At 46.4% G+C, this 19,263-nt stretch overlaps 1 protein-coding gene across 3 annotated transcripts in view; it reads left to right on the top strand.

Annotated features, from left to right (window-relative positions):
• The first annotated feature begins 906 nt into the window (after nt 1-906).
• LOC140188996 (uncharacterized) overlaps nt 907-19,263 on the top strand; it is a 43,466-nt gene continuing 25,109 nt past the window's right edge. The window contains exons 1-3 of one of the 3 annotated variants that reach the window (XM_072245658.1): nt 907-1,044; nt 5,780-5,890; nt 17,558-17,751. The gene's annotated coding sequence lies outside the window, so the exon portion shown is untranslated. Of the gene's footprint in view, nt 1,045-5,779; nt 5,891-17,557; nt 17,752-17,793; nt 17,886-19,263 lie in introns of those variants that run through there. The other 2 variants (XM_072245659.1, XM_072245660.1) reach the window with 2 other exon arrangements.

Genomic DNA, 19,263 nt, shown 5'->3' on the forward strand with positions numbered 1-19,263 from the left:
GCAAAAGGATAGAAAGGGGCAAGACTAGTCCTCTGAACGATCAGATTGGTAATCTATATGTGGAGCCACAAGAGTTGCAGGAGATAGATTTTGTTCAACTGTAAATCCTTAGGAGAGGGACATATATGTAAGACAATGCTGCAGCGAGGTCATGGACCCTGTACAGATCACAGAAGAGGAGAAGTTTGCTGCCTTAGGGTGAAAAAATATACTGGCCCAATAAGGTGGTCCCACAGACCTTGTGGGAGGATAATGCAGAAATTGCAGGGTCCGAGCAGAGATATTTTTAAACCTCCTCATCCACTGGTGCGGTACTAGAGGATTGGAAGTTAGTTAATGTTGTTCTGTTACTTAAGAAAGGGTCTACGAATAAGCCAAGAAATCATAGGCCAGTGAGCCTAACATCAGTTGTTGGAAGGTTATTGGAAAGTATTCTAAGCAACCACAGATATAATTATATGGGTAGAGAGGGACTGATTGGGGATAGTTAGTATGGCTTTGTGATGGTACGTCATGTCTAACCAATCTTGTAGAGTGTTTTTGAGGAAGTTACCAGGAAGGTTGATGAATGTGATTCAGTTCCAACGTTTTTTATCCAAAATTAAAAGGACTATCCACACAAAAATATACAAAATACAAACATTAAATATTTCTAGGACCGAAGAGTCAGATTGCAATGTGAATATTACAGTTTATAACACAGTCACTTCCCGGAGGTGGGGTGGGAGAGTCACCGTTCCTGGAAATCCACCCCCACCCTCCCCAGACCGATTCTATTTACGATACTCCCAAGTTTTCTGGCGGCTCCACTGATTGACAGCTCCCGCTGCCCCGTCACGTGACCAACACGCGGTGACGTCACAGGGGTCCCATCGTCACCGCCGTCGTTTCCTTGGAAACGGTCCAGTGCGGAAAGTCCGAGATGGTGGAGCCGGTCTCCACTTGTTGGGGTTTCGGCTCCGCTGTGGGATCCGCCTCTCCTCTTCCTGCCCGCGGAACAGTGAGTGTCTGTCAGCGCCTCACTGCACCGGCTCTCTGCCTCAGGTACAATATTTAAAACATATTTCCACAGTCACATGGATAGGAAAGATTGAGAGGGATTCGGGCCTAATGCAGGCAGATGGGCCGAGTTCAGGTCGACAACTTGGTCGGCGTGGATGAGTTGTACCGAAGGGACTGTTTCATTTCTGTATAAACCTGTGACTCTATTTTGGGAGTTAATTCTGGATGCCAGCTATTCTCTGTGTGAAATATTTATCCCTCAGATCCCCTTTGAATCTGTCTTTAAACAGTTTTGTCCAACTCTAATGAGAGGCAGTTCTTTGGCTGACAAGGCAAGTAGAACACACAACCCTGTCTACCTGTGATGCCACATACAGGGAACTGTGTAACAATATTAGAGGCACATGCACAGGGGCTTCAGTGAGCAAGGCCCAGAGGAATATGAAAGCCTGACCACAGCAGTCCTCCACTGCAGTGGGGTTTGTCACCTTCATTCTCAGCTGTGGGCTTGTTCCACTGAACCCCTTATCCTCTGAGAAGATATTTGCACCCCCCCCCCCCTGCTGTGACCAAGCTGTAGGACATCTCTCTTCATGTTACTCAGAGTACCTCCCCAAATTCCCAGATAAAAAGGATGCACAGGGGATGGGAGCATTTTAGTCACCTTTTGGGGGGTTTGGTTCAGTATGTGACCATTAACAATCTATGTTCCCAATCTATTCTGGCATCTGTCCACCACTTTCGCAACATAGGTTGTTCCACAAAGCCAACAAAAAGGCAGGCATAGCTCAGACCCATGTGGTTATTAACTTTGCCTCCAACTTTCACCCTCCCCTCAAGTTTACCTGGTCCACTTCCGGCACCTCCCTCCCCTTTCTAGATCTTTCTGTCTCTATCTCTGGAGACAGCTTATCTACTGATGTCTACTATAAGCCTACTGACTCTCACAGCTATCTGGACTATTCCTCCTCTCACGCTGTCTCTTGCAAAAATGCCATCCCCTTCCCGTAATTCCTCCGTCTCCACCGCATCTGCTTTCAGGATGAGGCTTTTCATTCCAGGATGAGGGAGATATCCTCCTTTTTTAAACAAAGGGGCTTCCGTTCCTCCCCCATTTCACGCATATCTGCTCTCACTCCATTCTCCCGCCACTCCACTAGGAATAGGGTTCCCCTGGTCCTTACCTACCACCCCACCAGCCTCCGTGTCCAACATATTATTCTCCATAACTTCTGCCACCTCCAATGGGATCCCACCACTAAGCACATCTTTCCCTCCCCACCCACCTGCTTTCTGCAGGGATCGCTCTGGACGCGACTCCCTTGTCCGTTCGTCCCCCCCCATTCCTCCCCACTGATCTCCCTCCTGGCACTTATCCTTGTAAGCGGAACAAATGCAACACATGTCCTTACACTTCCTCCCTTACCACCACTGATGGCCCCAGACTGTCCTTCCGAGTGAGGCGACACTTCACCTGTGAGTCGGCTGGGGTGATGTATTGCGTCCGGTGCTCCCGATGTGGCCTTCTATGTATTGGCGAGACCCGACGCAGACTGGGAGATCGTTTTGCTGAACACCTACGCTCTGTCCGCCAGAGAAAGCAGGATCGCCCAGTGGCCACATACGTCCCATTCCCATTCTGATATGTCTATCCACGGCCTCCTCTACTGTAAAGATGAAGCCACACTCAGGTTGGAGGAACAACACCTTGTATTCCGTCTGGGTAGCCTCCAACCTGATGGCATGAACATTGACTTCTCTATCTTCCGCTAATGCCCCACCTCCCCCTCGTACTCCATCCGTTATTTATGTACACACATTCTTTCTCTCACTCTCCCTTTTCTCCCTCTGTTCCTCTGACTATAACCCTTGCCCATCCTTTGTGTTTCCCCTCCTCCCCCTTTTCCTTCTCCCTGGGCCTCCTGTCCCATGATTCTCTCATATCCCTTTTGCCAATCACCTGTCCAGCTCTTGGCTCCATCCCTCTCCCTCCTGTCTTCTCCTATCATTTTGGATCTCCCCTTCCCCCTCCCACTTTCAAATCTCTGACTAGCTCTTCCTTCAGTTAGTCCTGACGAAGGGTTTCGGCCTGAAACGTCGACGGTACCTCCTCCTAGAGGGGCAGCCTGGCCTGCTGCGTTCACCAGCAACTTTGATGTGTGTTGCTTGAATTCCAGCATCTGCAGAGTTCCTCGTGGTTGAGTATTTGTCCTATCTTGTTCTGTGTCTCCAAGTATTCCATAACTCCTCCCTTAAAAATTGACTCCAACAACTTCCCAACCACTGAGTTCAGGCTAACTGGTCTATAATTTCCTTTCTGTTGCTTTCCTGGAGTCTTAAAAAGTGGGGTGACATTTGCAGTTTTCCAGTCATATGGCACCATGCTGGAGTCCAATGATTTTGAAAGATAATTACTAATGCCCTCACAATCTCTATTGCTATCTCTTTCAGAACCGTTGGGTGCAGTACATCTAGTCCGGGTGACATGTACCCTCACGTCCTTCAGCTTTTTGAGCACCTTCTCACTTGTAATAATAACTGCATTCATTTCTCTTCCCTCACACCCTTCAATATCTGGTACACTGCTAATGTCTTGTGTAAAGACTCATGCAAAATACCCATTTAGTTCATTTGCCATCTCCTTGTCCCCCTTTATTATTTCTCCACCCTCGTATTCCAGTGGTCCTATATCCACTCTCATCTCTCTTTTATTTTTCACATACTTGAAAAAACTATTACTATGCACTTTGATATTGTTTGCTATTTGTTTTCACATTTCGTCTTTTCCCTCCTGTTATTCTTTCTGTCGGCTTTTAAAAGCTTCCCAATCCTCTGTCTTACCACTAATTCTTGTATTGTTGGATGCACTTTCTTTTGCTTTTACATTAGCTGTGACTTCCCTCATCAGCCCCATTTTGCCATTTGAGTGTTTCTTCATTTTTTGGAATACATCTATCCTGCATCTTCCTCATTTTTCCCACAAACTCACACCATTGCTTCTCTGCTTGATCCCTGCCAGCATCTGCTTCCAATTTACTTTGGCCACCTCCTCTCTCGTACCACTGTAATATCCTTTACTTCACTGAAATACTGATACGTCAGACTTTACTTTCTTTCTATCTATCAGATTTCAAGCTGAACACAATCATATTGTCATCACTGTTTCCTAAGGATTCTTTTACCTTAAGCTCCCTAATTACCCTGGTTTCATTATATAACACCCAATCTAATGTAGCTCATCCCTGTTCTAAAAAGCCATCTTGTAGGTATTCAACAAACTCACTCTACTGAGATCTATTTCAAACATGAATTTCGCAATCTATCTGCATGTTGAAATCTCCCATGACTATCATAACGTTGTCCTTTGGCACGTCTTTGCTATTTCCTGTTGTAATCTGTGGTCCATATCCAGGCTACTGTTTGCAGGCCTGTATATAACTGCCGTCAGGGTCCTTTTACCCTTGCAGTTTCTTAACTCAACGCAGAATGATTCAGCATCTTCTGATCCTCTATCACATCTTTCTACTGAATTGATGCCACCCCCTCTGCCTGCCTTCCTATTTCTCTGATACAACATGTAACCTTGGACATTTAGCTCCCAACTGCCAGCATCCTTCTGCCACGACTCAGCGATGGCCATGACATCATATCTGACAATCTGTAATAGGGCAATAAGATCATCCACCTTATTTCTTATACTCTATGGATAGAGATATAACACTCTGAGTACAGTATCGCTACCCTTTGATTCTGCATCCCTCATGCACTGATACTCACCCTGCTGGCTGCGGTGATGTCTTATCATCTGACAGTGTGATTGCATGCTATCTTTGCTTTTTTACCTTCCCTCCTATCCTGAGTGCCTCCACTCTGGTTTCTACAACCCACCCCCGCCAAATTAGTTTCATCCTCCCCTACCGCTCTAACAAACTGGTAGTATGCCCACAAGAAAACTAATCTCAGCGTTGTATACGGTGACAGAAATGTATTTTGATAATACATTTACTTTCAGCTTTGAACTTTGTAGTAGAGAGCCGGGTGTTGTCCTGGTCTGTGTCCTCACTGGCCGGTGCTGTGCTCTGGCAGCTCAGTGTGCTTGGTATACAGTGTCATTGTTTTTACTGAAGTGTGTCCTTATTACACAATTGACCTTGTCCACCCTGGCGCTTAGGAGATTCACTGGCGACCAGAATGATCTGTTTTGGTAACCCTGCTGAATGACAGACAGCATTAAGCTGGAAAGAGTGCAGAGGAGATTTGTGGAAAGGATTTTAGACAATTTTCCCTGGAATGTTGGAGAATGAGTGCTGATATTGCAGAGGCGTATAATTTCATGAAGGACCAGGTTTGGGTCAAAGAGAACAGTCTTTTTGCCAGTGTTGGGGAATCAAGAACTGAAGGGCATTGGTTTAAGATGAGATTTAATAAGGACCTGAAGGGCAACTTTTCCACACACAGACTGGTCAGTAAATGGAATGAGCTGCTATGGGGAGTGGTTGAGTCAGGTACATTAAAAATGCACTTGGGCAGGTAGATGGAAAGGAAAGGTTTTGAAGGTTATGGGCCAAATGGAAGGAAATGGGACAAAGAGGAGGATAACCTTGATCATAATGTGGTGGTGAGGGGGTTACAGACCACGAGCTCAGATGGGAACTTTGGTCAGCGTGGACCATTTGAGCTGAAGGGCTCGTTTCTCTGCTGTGTGAATTTGACTGTGAACCCTGGTGACTTATTTCAATGACATTAAACTTTTCTAAATTACATTATTTCTTTATAGATTACAGACTCCAGTACCTGAAGTGAAGTTAACTGGACTACAGTTACCTGCTTTTCATCCTCCACCCTTTTTCAACAATGGCTTTCAACTCCACTGGGACCTTTCTTAACAGTGAGTTTTGACAGACTTCAATGTCTCTACTTTCTCTCCAGACTTCCTGTGAAAGCCTCCAGTGCAGGTCTTTGGGACCAAGTAATGTTTGCTTTTAGTCCCATTATTTTTTTCCCTCGTGATGGTGATTGTTACACATTATGGCACAATGTTGAAATGTCACCATGAGATATCTATGGGATGTTTGCTGTGCCCCCACTGTGAACACTAATGCAAATTATTGCAGTTAATCTCTCTGCTTTTTCCTTGTTAGTTTTAGATTTAGTCTCATCACTGGTTCCTGGAAAAATCCTGATCCTCTTGTCTGCCTCCTTTGACCACAGAATGTTCTTTACTCTCTGTGATCCCTCTATCTAATCGAGATCAACGTCTGCTGAGTGTTACGAACAGTCTCCTTAGGCATCTGCCACTGCTCATTACTGACCTGTCCCTGAGCCTATTTACCCCATCTGTCCCAGACAACTCCACTGTCACATCTCTGTAATTGGCTTTATTTAGGTTGAGGACACTGGTTCTGACCTGGTGTTCACCCTCAATCTGTGATCTGGAGATCTCCCACATTGTGATCACTTCTTCAGGGATCCTTCATCACAAGATCTCTCTGTAATCCCACCTCAGTACACAGATTACATCTGAAATGGCCCGTTCATGGGTGAGATACTGCTGTAAGAAACTGTCTCTGACCATTCCACAAATTCCTCTTCCACTGTACCAGTTTGATTAGCTTAATCAATACACAGACTGAAGCAAACACACAGAAAATGCTGGAGGAACTCAGCAAACAGTCGACATTTCGGGCTGAGAACCTTCATCGGGATTAGAAAGAAAGGGACAAAAGCCAGAATAAGGTGGTGGGGGAGGGGGAAGAGGACAGGTGAGGGGTGGGGAACGTGTGGTTTGTGGAGGGGTGATGATGTGAGGAGCTGGGTGACAGGCAGAAAAGGCAAAGAGATGAAGAGAAAGAAATCTAATAGGAGAGAATGTTGGACCATGGGATGACACGGAGGAGGTGGAGAACCAGAGAGAGATGATGAGCAAGTCAGGGTGCGTGAGGAGAGGTGAAGGGGTTAATTGGCCATCAGAATGGGTGAAAAGTCAGAAGAAAAGTGGGGGTGGGTTGTGGAAACAGGAGGTAGTTATTCTTGAATTTGGAGAAATCAATGTTCATGCCATCGAGATTGGAGACTACACTGTCAGAATATGAGGCGTTGCTCATCCAACCTGTACTCGGCCTCACTGTAGCGGGAGAGGAGGCCGTGTACAGACATGTTAGTGATGGCCCTCCGCTGGTCGGGGTCAACCATGGATATTGCACCCCAGTGTTGAAGTCGATATGTAAGTCAGGGAAGTACGATATGTAAAGCAAGCAGTTGCCCATGCAGGGGCCCCTGCTCTCCACACAGCTGATGAATGCAAAGCAACGGCAGAGACCGATGCAGTCAGGCACCAGCGGTGTTGCTGGATTGCCAGTCTGCATTGAACACAGGACCGACAGGGAATCCAGCTCCGGACTGTTCCTCAGGGTTTACTCCCGAAGTCTTCCCATGAATGGGTCTAGCCACAGGCCAGTGGAGGTCTGAGATCAGAATTTTTCTTCCACTTGAGCTGCCAAGTATGGCTGAGGAGCCTCATCTGCCCATAGCGGTTGGTTATATGACGCCAGTAAACCCATTTGCACCTTCCCCTGGCACTAGAAACAGTTCATTGGGTGTAGTAGCGAACCCATATGTAAAAGCCAGGAGCTGGACTTGATTGACAGAGGCAATTTGAGGTGCACACTATTCTCAGCATTTGATGGGAAGTGGGAGCTTGTCCCATTACTACCCCACCACTGGTTAAGACAGCTGTAAGGGACCGATATGTCGGCATGTGAATGGGAAGCTCAATTGGAATGGGTTGTCACCAGCAGATCATGGTTGCTGCAGCTCACAGAGCAAAGGTACTCAATGCAGCGCTACCCTAATCTGCTTCTGATTAAATCTCTCATGACAATCACAGTTCCATTCTCATCTCTCTTTTATATTTCCCCTCTTTGTGCTTTATCCCATCGGGAGGAACACCTGAGGATCTTGAGACCACTCCTCCCCATGTCTTCTTTCCCTCCCCCTTTCACCATCACTGTCCCTACATGTAAAGTGCCGATAAAAAGTATTCATGCTGTTGGAGTGAGTTTTTTTTGGGTAGATGATATGTTTACACTTAAATGACTTTGGCCATCAGATTTCTATCTTAACTGTTTGACAAAGGACTGTGGATTGAGTCCACCACAATGAGCTTCCTAAAAGGTGTAAATACCAGATGCTTCTGGCGCCATAGTTTGACCTAATGCTGTGGTTTCAAAGACAGTATTATCTATACATTATAAATATTAATTGTCTTCTGTGTAAGCACGCAAAATGCCAAGTAAATCCTAAAGGCTGTGGATACCAACCCAGATATGTTGGCGTCAGAAGGAAAGGATGGTGTGATATTTTGTATGTAGCTTCAAAAGGAAGCATTGCCTATGCATTGTCTGCAACTTTTCAAGTAGCGATTGCCTTTGTGTTTAGCATATTTAAGCTTTAAGTTCCTCGGGGTCAGTATCACAAATGACCTGACTTGGTCCAACCAAGCAGAGTTCACTGCCAAGAAAGCCCACCAGCGCCTTTACTTCCTGAGAAAACTAAAGAAATTTGGCCTGTCTCCTAAAAGCCTCACGAATTTTTATAGATGCACCGTAGAAAGCATTCTTCCAGGGTGCATCACAACCTGGTATGGAAGTTGTCCTGTCCAAGACCGAAAGAAGCTGCAGAAGATTGTGAACACGGCGCAGCACATCACACAAACCAATCTTCCGTCCGTGGACTCACTTTACACCGCACGCTGTTGGAGCCGTGCTGCCAGGTTAATCAAGGACACGACCCACCCAGCCAACACACTTTTCGTCCCTCTTCCCTCCGGGAGAAGGCTCAGGAGCTTGAAGACTCGTACGGCCAGATTTGGGAACAGCTTCTTTCCAACTGTGATAAAACTGCTGAACGGATCCTGACCCGGATCTGGGCCGTACCCTCCACATATCTGGACCTGCCTCTCGGTTTTTTTGCACTACCTTACTTCCCATTTTCTACTTTCTATTTATGTTTTATAATTTAAATTTTTAATATTTACAAATTTTAACTATTTTTAATTTTCAATATTTGTAATCCAGGGAGTGTGAAGTGCAGAAACAAATATCGCTGTGATGATTGTACGTTCTAGTACCAATTGTTTAGCGACAATAAAGTATGAAGTATATAAACATCGAGCCCACATTGGGCTAGCAGACCTTTCTACAGAAAGCATCTCCGTCCGTAAGATGCCTGCTGTACCTTGTTGTGTTGAATAAAGAAGCTGCTTTGTATCTACAAGTGGCTCTGTCTGTCCGGTGATTTCACCCACGATACAACATTTGGTGTCAGGACTGGGATACTTTGTGACCTGTCGTGTGGTCAGCGATCCTAGCAGTCTAAGTTGGTGAGTATTTTTCTAAAATAACACTCACACTTGGATCTGTTCGGTCGGCGGACACATGGGAACACGAGGTATGACGAACGTGGAGAGCTGAACTGGTAGATATTAAAGTAGTGTGTGCGTGTGCATGTGTGTTTATATAAGTGAGGAACCTTTGCATGTTAACTTGGTGAGACTTGAACCACCAGTTGCGAAAGGTGGTAACCAACGGTACGGTTCGAGACGCCGGAGTGGGGGCGTGTATACTCGTTCGGAGAGCTGCATTTTAGTGTATGCGTTTGCAAGTGTGATGCGAGGGAATACAGCAGGCATCATGAGTTTGGGTACTCAAAATTGGCAGATTGTGGAATACATACTCTGCGGTTTTATATTTTGCGTAGTGTGGGAATTAGTATGGAGATATCTCAGGGAGAGGTTTTACCCAGAGAGATCAACCAGAATGGCACCTATTGAAGTCAGGCAACATCAGGTTGAGAACTCTGATGATCCGAGCCAGCCCTTGACCTTGATTACGACTATTCATAAGCCCTTTACCCCCGGTGAGAAACAGAGCATTTTGTCCAAGTTGCCCTCACTTAAAGTCGCCTGTGGGAATTCAGAGTTCTGGCGCAAACTCGAGGAAATGGTTGAAATTCACCAGATGCACCCTAAAGATGTACATGTGTTAGTGAAAGCCAAGTGCCCGAGGAATACGTGGGACAGTATGGCCCAGAGGGTGCAGGATGGTACATGGACAACTACCGGGAGCGCCAGTAATGAAGAAAGATATCGCTCTTTTAAAGGGGAAGTGAGGCAGTAGCTGGGGAACGATAATGGCAGTGACCCAGAGGGCTGACGAGACAGCCATGGATTATGCAGAACGTAAATACCGAGTGTACGAGGAGTATTCAGGGTTGGATAACCCAGGGAGGGACGACCCAGTCTTCCTAAAAATGCTGAAGCAAGGCCTGAGCTCAGCCCACCAGGAAGTTTTAGATTTAGGCATAACGATAGGGTCCAACTACTCTGAGATAGTTTCGTGGGCCAGTGAGATAGACCATAGAAAAGGCAAGAGAAATCGTAAAGTGGGTATAGTGGATGCAGCTGCTGTGATGTCCCGGAGGGCTTGTTTTGCTTGCCGGCAGCCAGGGCACCCAGCAAAGGACTGCCGGACCAAGTATAAGGCAGTGAAGGAGTTGATATGCTACAGCTGTGCCCTGTCGGGGCATGGCTGGAAACAGTGTCCAAAAGGGAGGGGGAAAACCCAGGCGACGGTCACGGCAGACACCCAGTCACTCACCCCATCAGCAAACAGTCTGACTGTCGATCAGATAAAAGAGCTAGTAACGGTGCCTCTTAGGACAGAAAAAGATGTGGCAGCGGGCTGCCCTGCCAGCGCTGGTGACCCGCGGGTGTACACAACAGCATTGTTAGGGGGACGGCAATGCAATATGTTAGTGGACACGGGCACGGTATCGATAACAAACTTACCCTTACCAACAACCGGACAGGCCAGTTATATCAGGGATGTAGGAGGGAAAACAGTAAAAGCAGAAAGAAGCGAATTGCAGGTACTAGAAATCGGGGGAGTGCAGCTTCCAGTGTATTTCTGGGTATGTCCAAATAATGAGGGCACGATCCTTGGAATAGACATCCTAAGGGAAGCGAGAGCTTTTGTAGATCGAGAAAGGGAGAAATAATGTGGACGAGTCAGGGGCAGTGAATGCGCACAACCAACAGAATACACGGCCTGGCTAGCATAGGCGCAGCTGCCCTGATCATTAGAGACTGGAGCCAGGATGGTGTCTATGGGTTACCTTGTCAACAGTTCCCAGCAGTGTGGGCTAGAGACAAGCAAGATTGTGGGCAGGTAAAGATAAACCCAGTTAAAATAGAGGAGGGTCTGTATAAACCCCCTAAGCAGGACCCTATACAAAATGACACACTGACTGCTGCTCAGGGTATAGCGAAGGAACAAAAACACCAGGGATACTCAGAGAGACTGCGGCCACTCCAGAATATAAAGTTTTCCCAGTTCCTCTGAGGGCAGACATTGCTGCGAACAAGGCAGCAGGGGGCAAGAGGCAACTGAAATTGCAAGTGTGCAGGAGGAAACGACAGAAGCTAGCTTAGTAAAATTATATGAAGAGGTAGAGGCAGAAGAGAAGGAAAAATAGAGATTAAAAGGAGCAAAGGAGGGATCAGATGGGTGCTGGACACACAGGGAGGAAATAGTCGCGATGGACCCACCCTGTATTAGACAGATACTACTAAAGTTTTACATGGGGCGATGCATGAGGGAAGGCAGAGCATGATCACAACCCTCCAGCAGGACTGGTGGTGGCCAGGGATGGGTGGGGATGTTGAGAAATTCTGCCGCCGTTGTATCATTTGTGCCCAGCATAACCCTGGTAAGGGCAGAAAGCTACAGCTGGCAAATCAGCCTCAGCCGAGGGGACCCTGGAAAACCATCCAGATAGACTTCACAGGGCCCCTGCTAAAAAGCCGGGGGAAAAGCTACTGTCTGGTAATTATGGATCACGTCACTCGGTGGGTAGAGGCTTTCCCAACAAGTGACTGCACCGCCCGCACTGCTGCATGGATCCTAGTTCAGGAAATCCTCCCAAGCTGGGGAACCCCAGTTCAGGTGGATTCAGATCAGGGAGCACATTTCACGGGGAAAGTGATGAAGGAAATGTGCCAACTACTAGGGATTCGACAACGGTTCCACATACCCTACCACCCCCAGAGTTCAGAGATGGTAGAAAGGATGAACCGAACAATCAAGAATGCGTTAGCCAAAGCTATAGCTGAGACAGGAAAGACGTAGGTTGATGTATTACCAGGAATCTTGATGAGATTGCACGCAACCCCGAACTGCAATTTGGGTCTCAGCCCCTACGAATTATTGATGGGGTGAGCAATGCGACTCCCTTATGGGGTAATTATGGGTTGCGGGGAGCCTGGGACATTCAGGGATAGAATGACCCAATACATGAAAGACCTTTGCAACTAATTTGAAGTATTAAAGGACCGAGCAAAACAACAACAGTGAATGGCTGATCAAAAGGAGCCAGAGGGAGAGGGGATGGTTTTTCCACAGCCTGGCGACCAAGTTATGGTGAGGGTGCTGCCAGAAAGGCCGGGGTTTGCCCCCAGGTGGATAGGACCACAGACGGTACTCTTAGGAACACTCACAATGTGCTGGAGGAACGCAGCAGGTCAGTCAGCATCAGTTGAAAAGTCCAGTCGACGTTTCGGGTCGAAGCCCTTCGTCAGGACTGAAGGAAGTACTTTGGGGAGTGTTTGAAGAATGCTGGCAGTTGAACAAAACAGTAATTTGAAAGACAAAGGTGTGGGGGACGGGAAGCAGGGAGGTGATTGGCAGGAGGACAATGCACAGTAGTAGAAGGAGGCAGAACTATGAGGGAGGTGATGTGAAATCGGGATAGAGGAGCCAGAGTGGAAGTGAGCAATCTTGCACTCAAATCCTAAGGCAGACATTGTATCATTGTCCAGGCTCCATTTGATATATTGATGTTAAATTGGAGAGGAGAAAATGGCGATGCGACGCAATGCACAGCAGCCACTCCGTGATGAATATCTGTTATCTATCAAGTAGGGTGCCGTGCATAATTCTGATTTGATGGAGGCAGACATGAGAACACGGAGGAACATCTGGTGAAACTTCTGAAATACCTGTTTCGCTGCTGCTGCTACTGTGTGATCTGAAATCTCCGGAGGGGAAGGCCCCGAGTCCTTGGCTTTGCTGTTGCTCGGCGGGCGGGGCAGGGTCGAAGCACTCGGCAGAGACAGTGCTTGGTGTTGGAGGGCTGGTCGGGGGCAGTTTTCGGACAGATTCAGAGTCAGCTGTGGTCGGGTGTTTCCAGGATGCTGCATCGACAAGTTTGTGGCACTGGAGGCTCATGGCAGGGAGAGTTTCTCCCTTCTACCGTCCGCGTGAGATGTTGGGGCTATCGGGACTTTGAGACTTTTATTTTTACCATGCCCATGGTCTGCTCTTTATCAAATTACGGTATTCTTTTGCACTGTTGTAACTGTATGTTATAATTATGTGTTTTTTGTCAGTTTGAGTCTTGGTCTGTCCTGTGTTTCGGTGACATCATACTAGGGGAACATTGTACCATTTCTTAATGCATGCATTTCTAAATGACAGTGAACGAGGACTGAGTGTCCTCATAATCTAATCTAATATCTAGCCATTAGGTAAGGCAAATAAATTTACTTCTGACTTAGATGAGATGGATTTGAGGTTTTGGGCAACCAATAAAGGATGTTCATGAAGAACTTTTTGATACAGCAAGATCAAGTCCAGGAATCTGATGTTTTAGGTTGTTGGAAGTAGATGTGATTTCAAATGGAAATAGCATTGGCAGTTGAAGGATATGGCTTGCAAGCTGTCTGGAGGGGGAATGGATTTCCCTCCAGAGTGCTGACTTGGACTTGATGGGATCCATGCCCTCTATTGGTGTGACTAAAACACTACAATATGCGTGTGAAGGACTGGGTCGGCTGAATTCAGTATTCAAGTCCTTTATCTTCAGCATCTGTCATCTGTTGTCTGGTGTTACACTATTTTCATTCGCATGATCTCATTCTATTTCTCAAAGGTCCTTCAACGGCTTATTCTTTTCTCATCCTTTACATCTCTCATGTGATTGTAACAGGGAGGAAAATGTCTTGACCCCTGCAGTACAATATTAGGAACAGGCTAAGCACTAAGAACCACTAAGCACATCTTTACCTCTCCACCCCTCTCCGCTTTCCACAGGGATCGATCCCTCCGCAACTCACTTATCTGCACGTCCATCCCCACGGATCTCCCACCCGGCACTTATCCCTGTAAGCGTAAGTGCTACACCTGTCCCAACATCTCCTCTCTTGCCAACATTCAGGGCCCCAAACAGTCCTTCCAGGTGAGGCAACACTTCCCTTTTGAATCTGTTGGGGTCATCTGTTGCATCCGGTGCTCCCGGTGCGGCCTCCTCTACATCGGTGAAACCCGACACAGATTGGGGGACCGCTTCGTCAGGCACCTCCACTCCGTCCGCCACAACAGACAGGATCTCCCGGTAGCCATCCACTTCAACTCTGCTTCCCAGTCCCATTCAGATATGTCAATACCTGGCCTCCTCTACTGCCATGATGAGGCTAAACTCAGGTTGGAGGAGCAAAACCTCATATACCGTCTAGGTAGTCTCCAGCCCCTTGGTATTAACATAGAATTCTCCAACTTCCGGAAATTCCCTCCCCTCTCCCATCCTCTATCCCTATTTCGCGTCACCTCCCTCATAGTTCCGCCTCCTTCTACTACTGCGCATTGTTCTCCTGCTAATCACCTCCCTGCCTCCCCTCCCCCTCCCCTTTGTCTTTCAAATTACTGTTTTTTTTCAACTACCAGTATTCTTCAAACCCTCCCCAAAGTTCTTCCTTCAGTCCTGACAAAGGGTTTCGACCCGAAACGTCGACTAATCTTTTCAACTGATGCTGACTGACCTGCTGAGTTCCTCCAGCGCATTGTGAGTGTTCCTTTGACAACAGCATCTGCAGATTATTTTGTGTTTATGATTTGCTACTCCGCTGCGAGGTCTCTTCAAGGTATGCCTACCGTGAAGAAGTTTAAATCCTCTCTTCGACAGGAGTTCAGTGAGATCCTCTCTCACTGCTCCCCCCTGTGATCTCTGCCTCTCTCCGACTCTTCGACCACATCCTGACTCAGACCCGCTACCACAGCCGCAGCTCCTTCCTGGGAGCGTGTCTCCGCCACCATCTGTTACCGCAGGGATTCCAGCTCCGGTTCCAGGCCTCCCAGTTCGGGCCCAGCAAGGATCCCAGGTACCTCCGTTTCATTGACCACTGCTCGTTCCGCTGCTCCCGCAGGATTCTCCGCGCCACGCTCGCTGCCATGCGGAGATACCTACGGGCCCTGTCCATCTCTCTGCCACCACTCCGGGACTCACTCTCCACCGTCTGCTATGGACCTCTCCTACACTTCATTCTCTGCCGGATTTACGCCTCAAACTGCCGTTTCTTCCCCTTCCTCGCATCCAAGACGGACAACAAGCTCGCCTACCTGGAGCTCGAGGTCTGTGGTCAGCAGTATTCTGCAGGGATCTGTGCTACGGCTTCTGGGTAATTTCGATCAGTTGCAGATATGGGCAGAGAAACGTCAGATGGAGTTCAGCCCAAATAAATGGTTAGACAAGTGCAAGGAGACAGTAATCAGTTTATGGCATGATCTTGGGGCTGACATTTATAGCTCCTTCAAAGTGGCTACACAGGTTGATCATTTGGTTGACAATGCTTATAGACTGCTTGTCTTATTATTTTAGGCCTTGAATTCAAATGTCACGAGGTAATTTAAAAAGACCCTGGTTATGCCGCATCTGAAGCATTACATACAGTTATGCTCGCCCCAATATAGGAATAATGTTGAGGTAGTGTAGAGGGTGCAGGAGAGGTTTGCCAGGTTGCTGCCTGGTTTAGGGGACAGGTTATTATGAGAGGCTTGACAAAGTTGGGTTATTTTCTTTGGATCGGTGAAGGCTGAGGGCAGATCTGATAGAGGTTTGTAAGATTATGTGAGGCGCAGATCAAGCAGAGATGGAGTTTCTTTTTCCCAGGATAGAAATCTCCAGTAACAGAGGGCATGCATTGGAAGTGAGAGGGTGTAGATTCAGAGGAGATATGAGGGTTAAGTTTTTTGCTTAGAGGGTGGAGGATGCTCACAATCTGCAGCCTGGGATAATGACATTGTGTGGGTCGGAGCGATCACTTCATGGAGATTTATTGATATAGTTTTCAGTTGGTTCCACACGACATTGTGGTAAACCGTCTTGTCCTGTACTGTAGTTCGAAGTTTCTTTCTATATTCCATGATCAGAAGGGACGGCATCTAGTGCCCAATGGTCTTTAGAAGGAAACTGGTGCAGTTCCTTTCTATTCTCATGATCTACTCCATGGTCTATGGGTCTGCCGTCCGAGATCTTGTGTCAGGGTGTAGCAGTTTATAAGCAAAATTCTCAGAAAGTCAGACCGATTCCACTGACGCTCTTCGTGACTTTGGCCCCCTGCTTGATTCTACGAATTTATTTAATTTGAACAGGAAGACTAAGAAACTCTGGGAACGTTCGGCAGGCTACACCGAATCCCTGGAGAGACAAGGTTTATCAGTTGAAAAACTGCCATCAGAATGGCACAAAATAATTCTGTTAGTTCAGCATTATTGAATATAGAGGCCCCGGGATCAGATACGATCAACAGGTGTTTTCCGCAGACAGAATTCACATTACGAATGCGTGTAGGAATTGCTGTGACAGTAGTTCTGTTAAACAACAAACAACCTGGATTAGCATGAAGTAGAGATTCTAAGGCTCAGTGTTGTTGTAGATTTGAGCGGCTGGAGTGCAGGGCTTTATTATTAGATGTTTTTGGAAGGAGAGGGACGAAGTCCTGGTCAGTACAAGTCCAGCCACAAACTGTGCTGGTGGTGTGTGGGGTTTGGGAAGTGTGGCAGGCTGGTGCCGTTTGGATTAGACAATAGACAATAGGTGCAGGAGTAGGCTCTTCAGCCCTTCGAGCCAGCACTGCCATTCACTGTGATCATGGCTGATCATCAATCAGTATCCAGTTCCTGCCTTATCCCCATAACCTTTGATTCCGCTATCTTTAAGAGCTCTATCCATCTCCTTATTGAAAGCATTCAGAGACATAGCCTCCACTGCCTTCCGGGGCAGAGCATTCCACATATCCACAATGCTCTAGGTGATTTTTTTTTCCGCAACTCCATTCTAAATAGCCTACCCCTTATTCTTAAACTGTGGCCTCTGGTTCTGGACTCGCCCATCAGCGGAAACATGCTTCCTGCCTCCAGCATGTCCAATACCTTAATAATCTTATATGTTTCAATCAGATTGTGTCAAAAATTGAAGAACATGCTGGAGACAATGAACTTGAAAACCAAAACTGACAATGCTGAAAACACACATCACTTAGCATTTAAAAAAAACAGCCGAGCGATCTGCTCCATATACAATAGTAACTTTACACAGATGGCGTCTGATCCACAGATGCTGCCTGACTTGCTGAGTTCCTCCAACAGTTTGTGTGTGTTTAAATTGGATTTCCAGCATCTCAAGATTTTCTCGTGTTTGTGATATCACTCTTCAAATCTTGCAGTGAAAGAAAAGTCATTGAGGATACAGTTGAAGATGTTTGAGACCAAGGGACAGATGTGAGGAATTCCTTCAGAGAAGTCCTGTGCCTGGTGTGATTGACGCTAAGAAACACCATTGTTGTCCATTGTGCGTGAGATGAGCGCCACCACTGGAGTGTCTTTCCTGTGCTTCCCGGTGAATATACTTTTGCCAAAGGTAAGCCAGTCAGGGAGAGATGGCATCACTGACCAGGGAAATGATAATGAAAAGACATGGAATGAAGGTGAATTGTTAGGAGATGACGACGGTACCTCTGCCGGGCTGGATTCAGGAGGTTAACAGATCGACAGGTGAGTGAACAGGGGATGCAAATTTGTTTCACAAACACAGTACTCCAGGTATGCCTAAACTAACCTATTGCATAATTGCTCAGTATCTCCCCAATGATCTGTTCTTAAATTCTATTCCCAGCTTCCTGCCATCTGTGAACTTGGAGTGTCTAAATGTAGTTAACTTGGCCAGGTGATATGTGAATTGTGAGCAGCTGTTTCAAGACTCCGATCCCTTCACTGGCCCAAGAGTAAATGTCTGCCACAGAGAAGAGAAGAAACTCCCTTGGTCTGTTTCCAGTCAGTCAAAAAATTGTTAATCCATGTCAGCAAATTTCACCACAAAATTATGTCCTTTAATTTTAGTATGGAAAGGAATATATGAAATTACTTACTCTGCACATACAAATATGTCTATTGTCATGTACCCCATGACGGGTTAAAGAACCAGCAGAAATGGAAAGCACTTTGGAATCCAGTATTGCAAATAACTAATGGTATATATTAGTTACTAAGTAATTCAGTAATATAAGTGCAGATAAATCAAACAGGTTAGCAGTGCTTATATATATATATGTATAAGTAAATGTGGAAATATATGAAAAACAAGCTTCATCAAGTCCAGGGGTAAATAGATAGTCTTCCGATGAGAGTAAAGTTCAGTTCAGTTCGTGGTATTGAGTTGAGTTGTGATGGAGCGAGAGAGAGGGAGAAGTCTGAGTCTTCAGGTGAGCTGACGCCGTCAATCTTCCTGTTGTCCTCGAAAATCCTTTCGAAGTCACCGACTGTGACCACAACAAACTCAGACCGTTCTTCTGTGGTGGAATTGTCAACCCAGCAAGGGTGGCACACGAATAACTCCCCACCGGTCACACCCTTTTTGCACTGCTAAAGCCACTGATTGATGTGCCTGATCAATCCTCCAAAACCCAACTTTTCTGTGGGCACAACAAAGCTCATTCAGTGTCCAAAACCATGTGTCTGTAGGTCTAACAGCTGACCTTCTATTTATCTCACCACGCTGAATACCAACTGTCCATAAAGCAGCTCCTCCCTTCTCTCTCTGTAAGAACATGGATGCTGCTAGTGTCCTTGTAGAAAGTATAAACAAACTGTGAGCAGTCCTTGCCGCTCTCTCTCTTTCTCTCTCTCTCTTTTTAACAAGGTGTCTTTGTTCCACAACTCACTTACTCACTTTCACTCTCTCTCTCTCTCTCTCTCTCTCTCTCTCTCTCTCTCTCTGACGCAGGCAAAATTTTACTTTAACTGAAAATTATAAAGTTTGAAACATGTATAATCAACAGATAATAGAGCAAAAACGTGTAGAATTGCTAACTTAACATCTAGATAAACTATCAGCTATAATGTTGTCAGTACCTTTCACATGTTTCATTGTCAG

This window comes from Mobula birostris, chromosome 28 (genome assembly GCF_030028105.1).
Source record: "Mobula birostris isolate sMobBir1 chromosome 28, sMobBir1.hap1, whole genome shotgun sequence".
NCBI lineage: Eukaryota > Metazoa > Chordata > Chondrichthyes > Myliobatiformes > Myliobatidae > Mobula > Mobula birostris.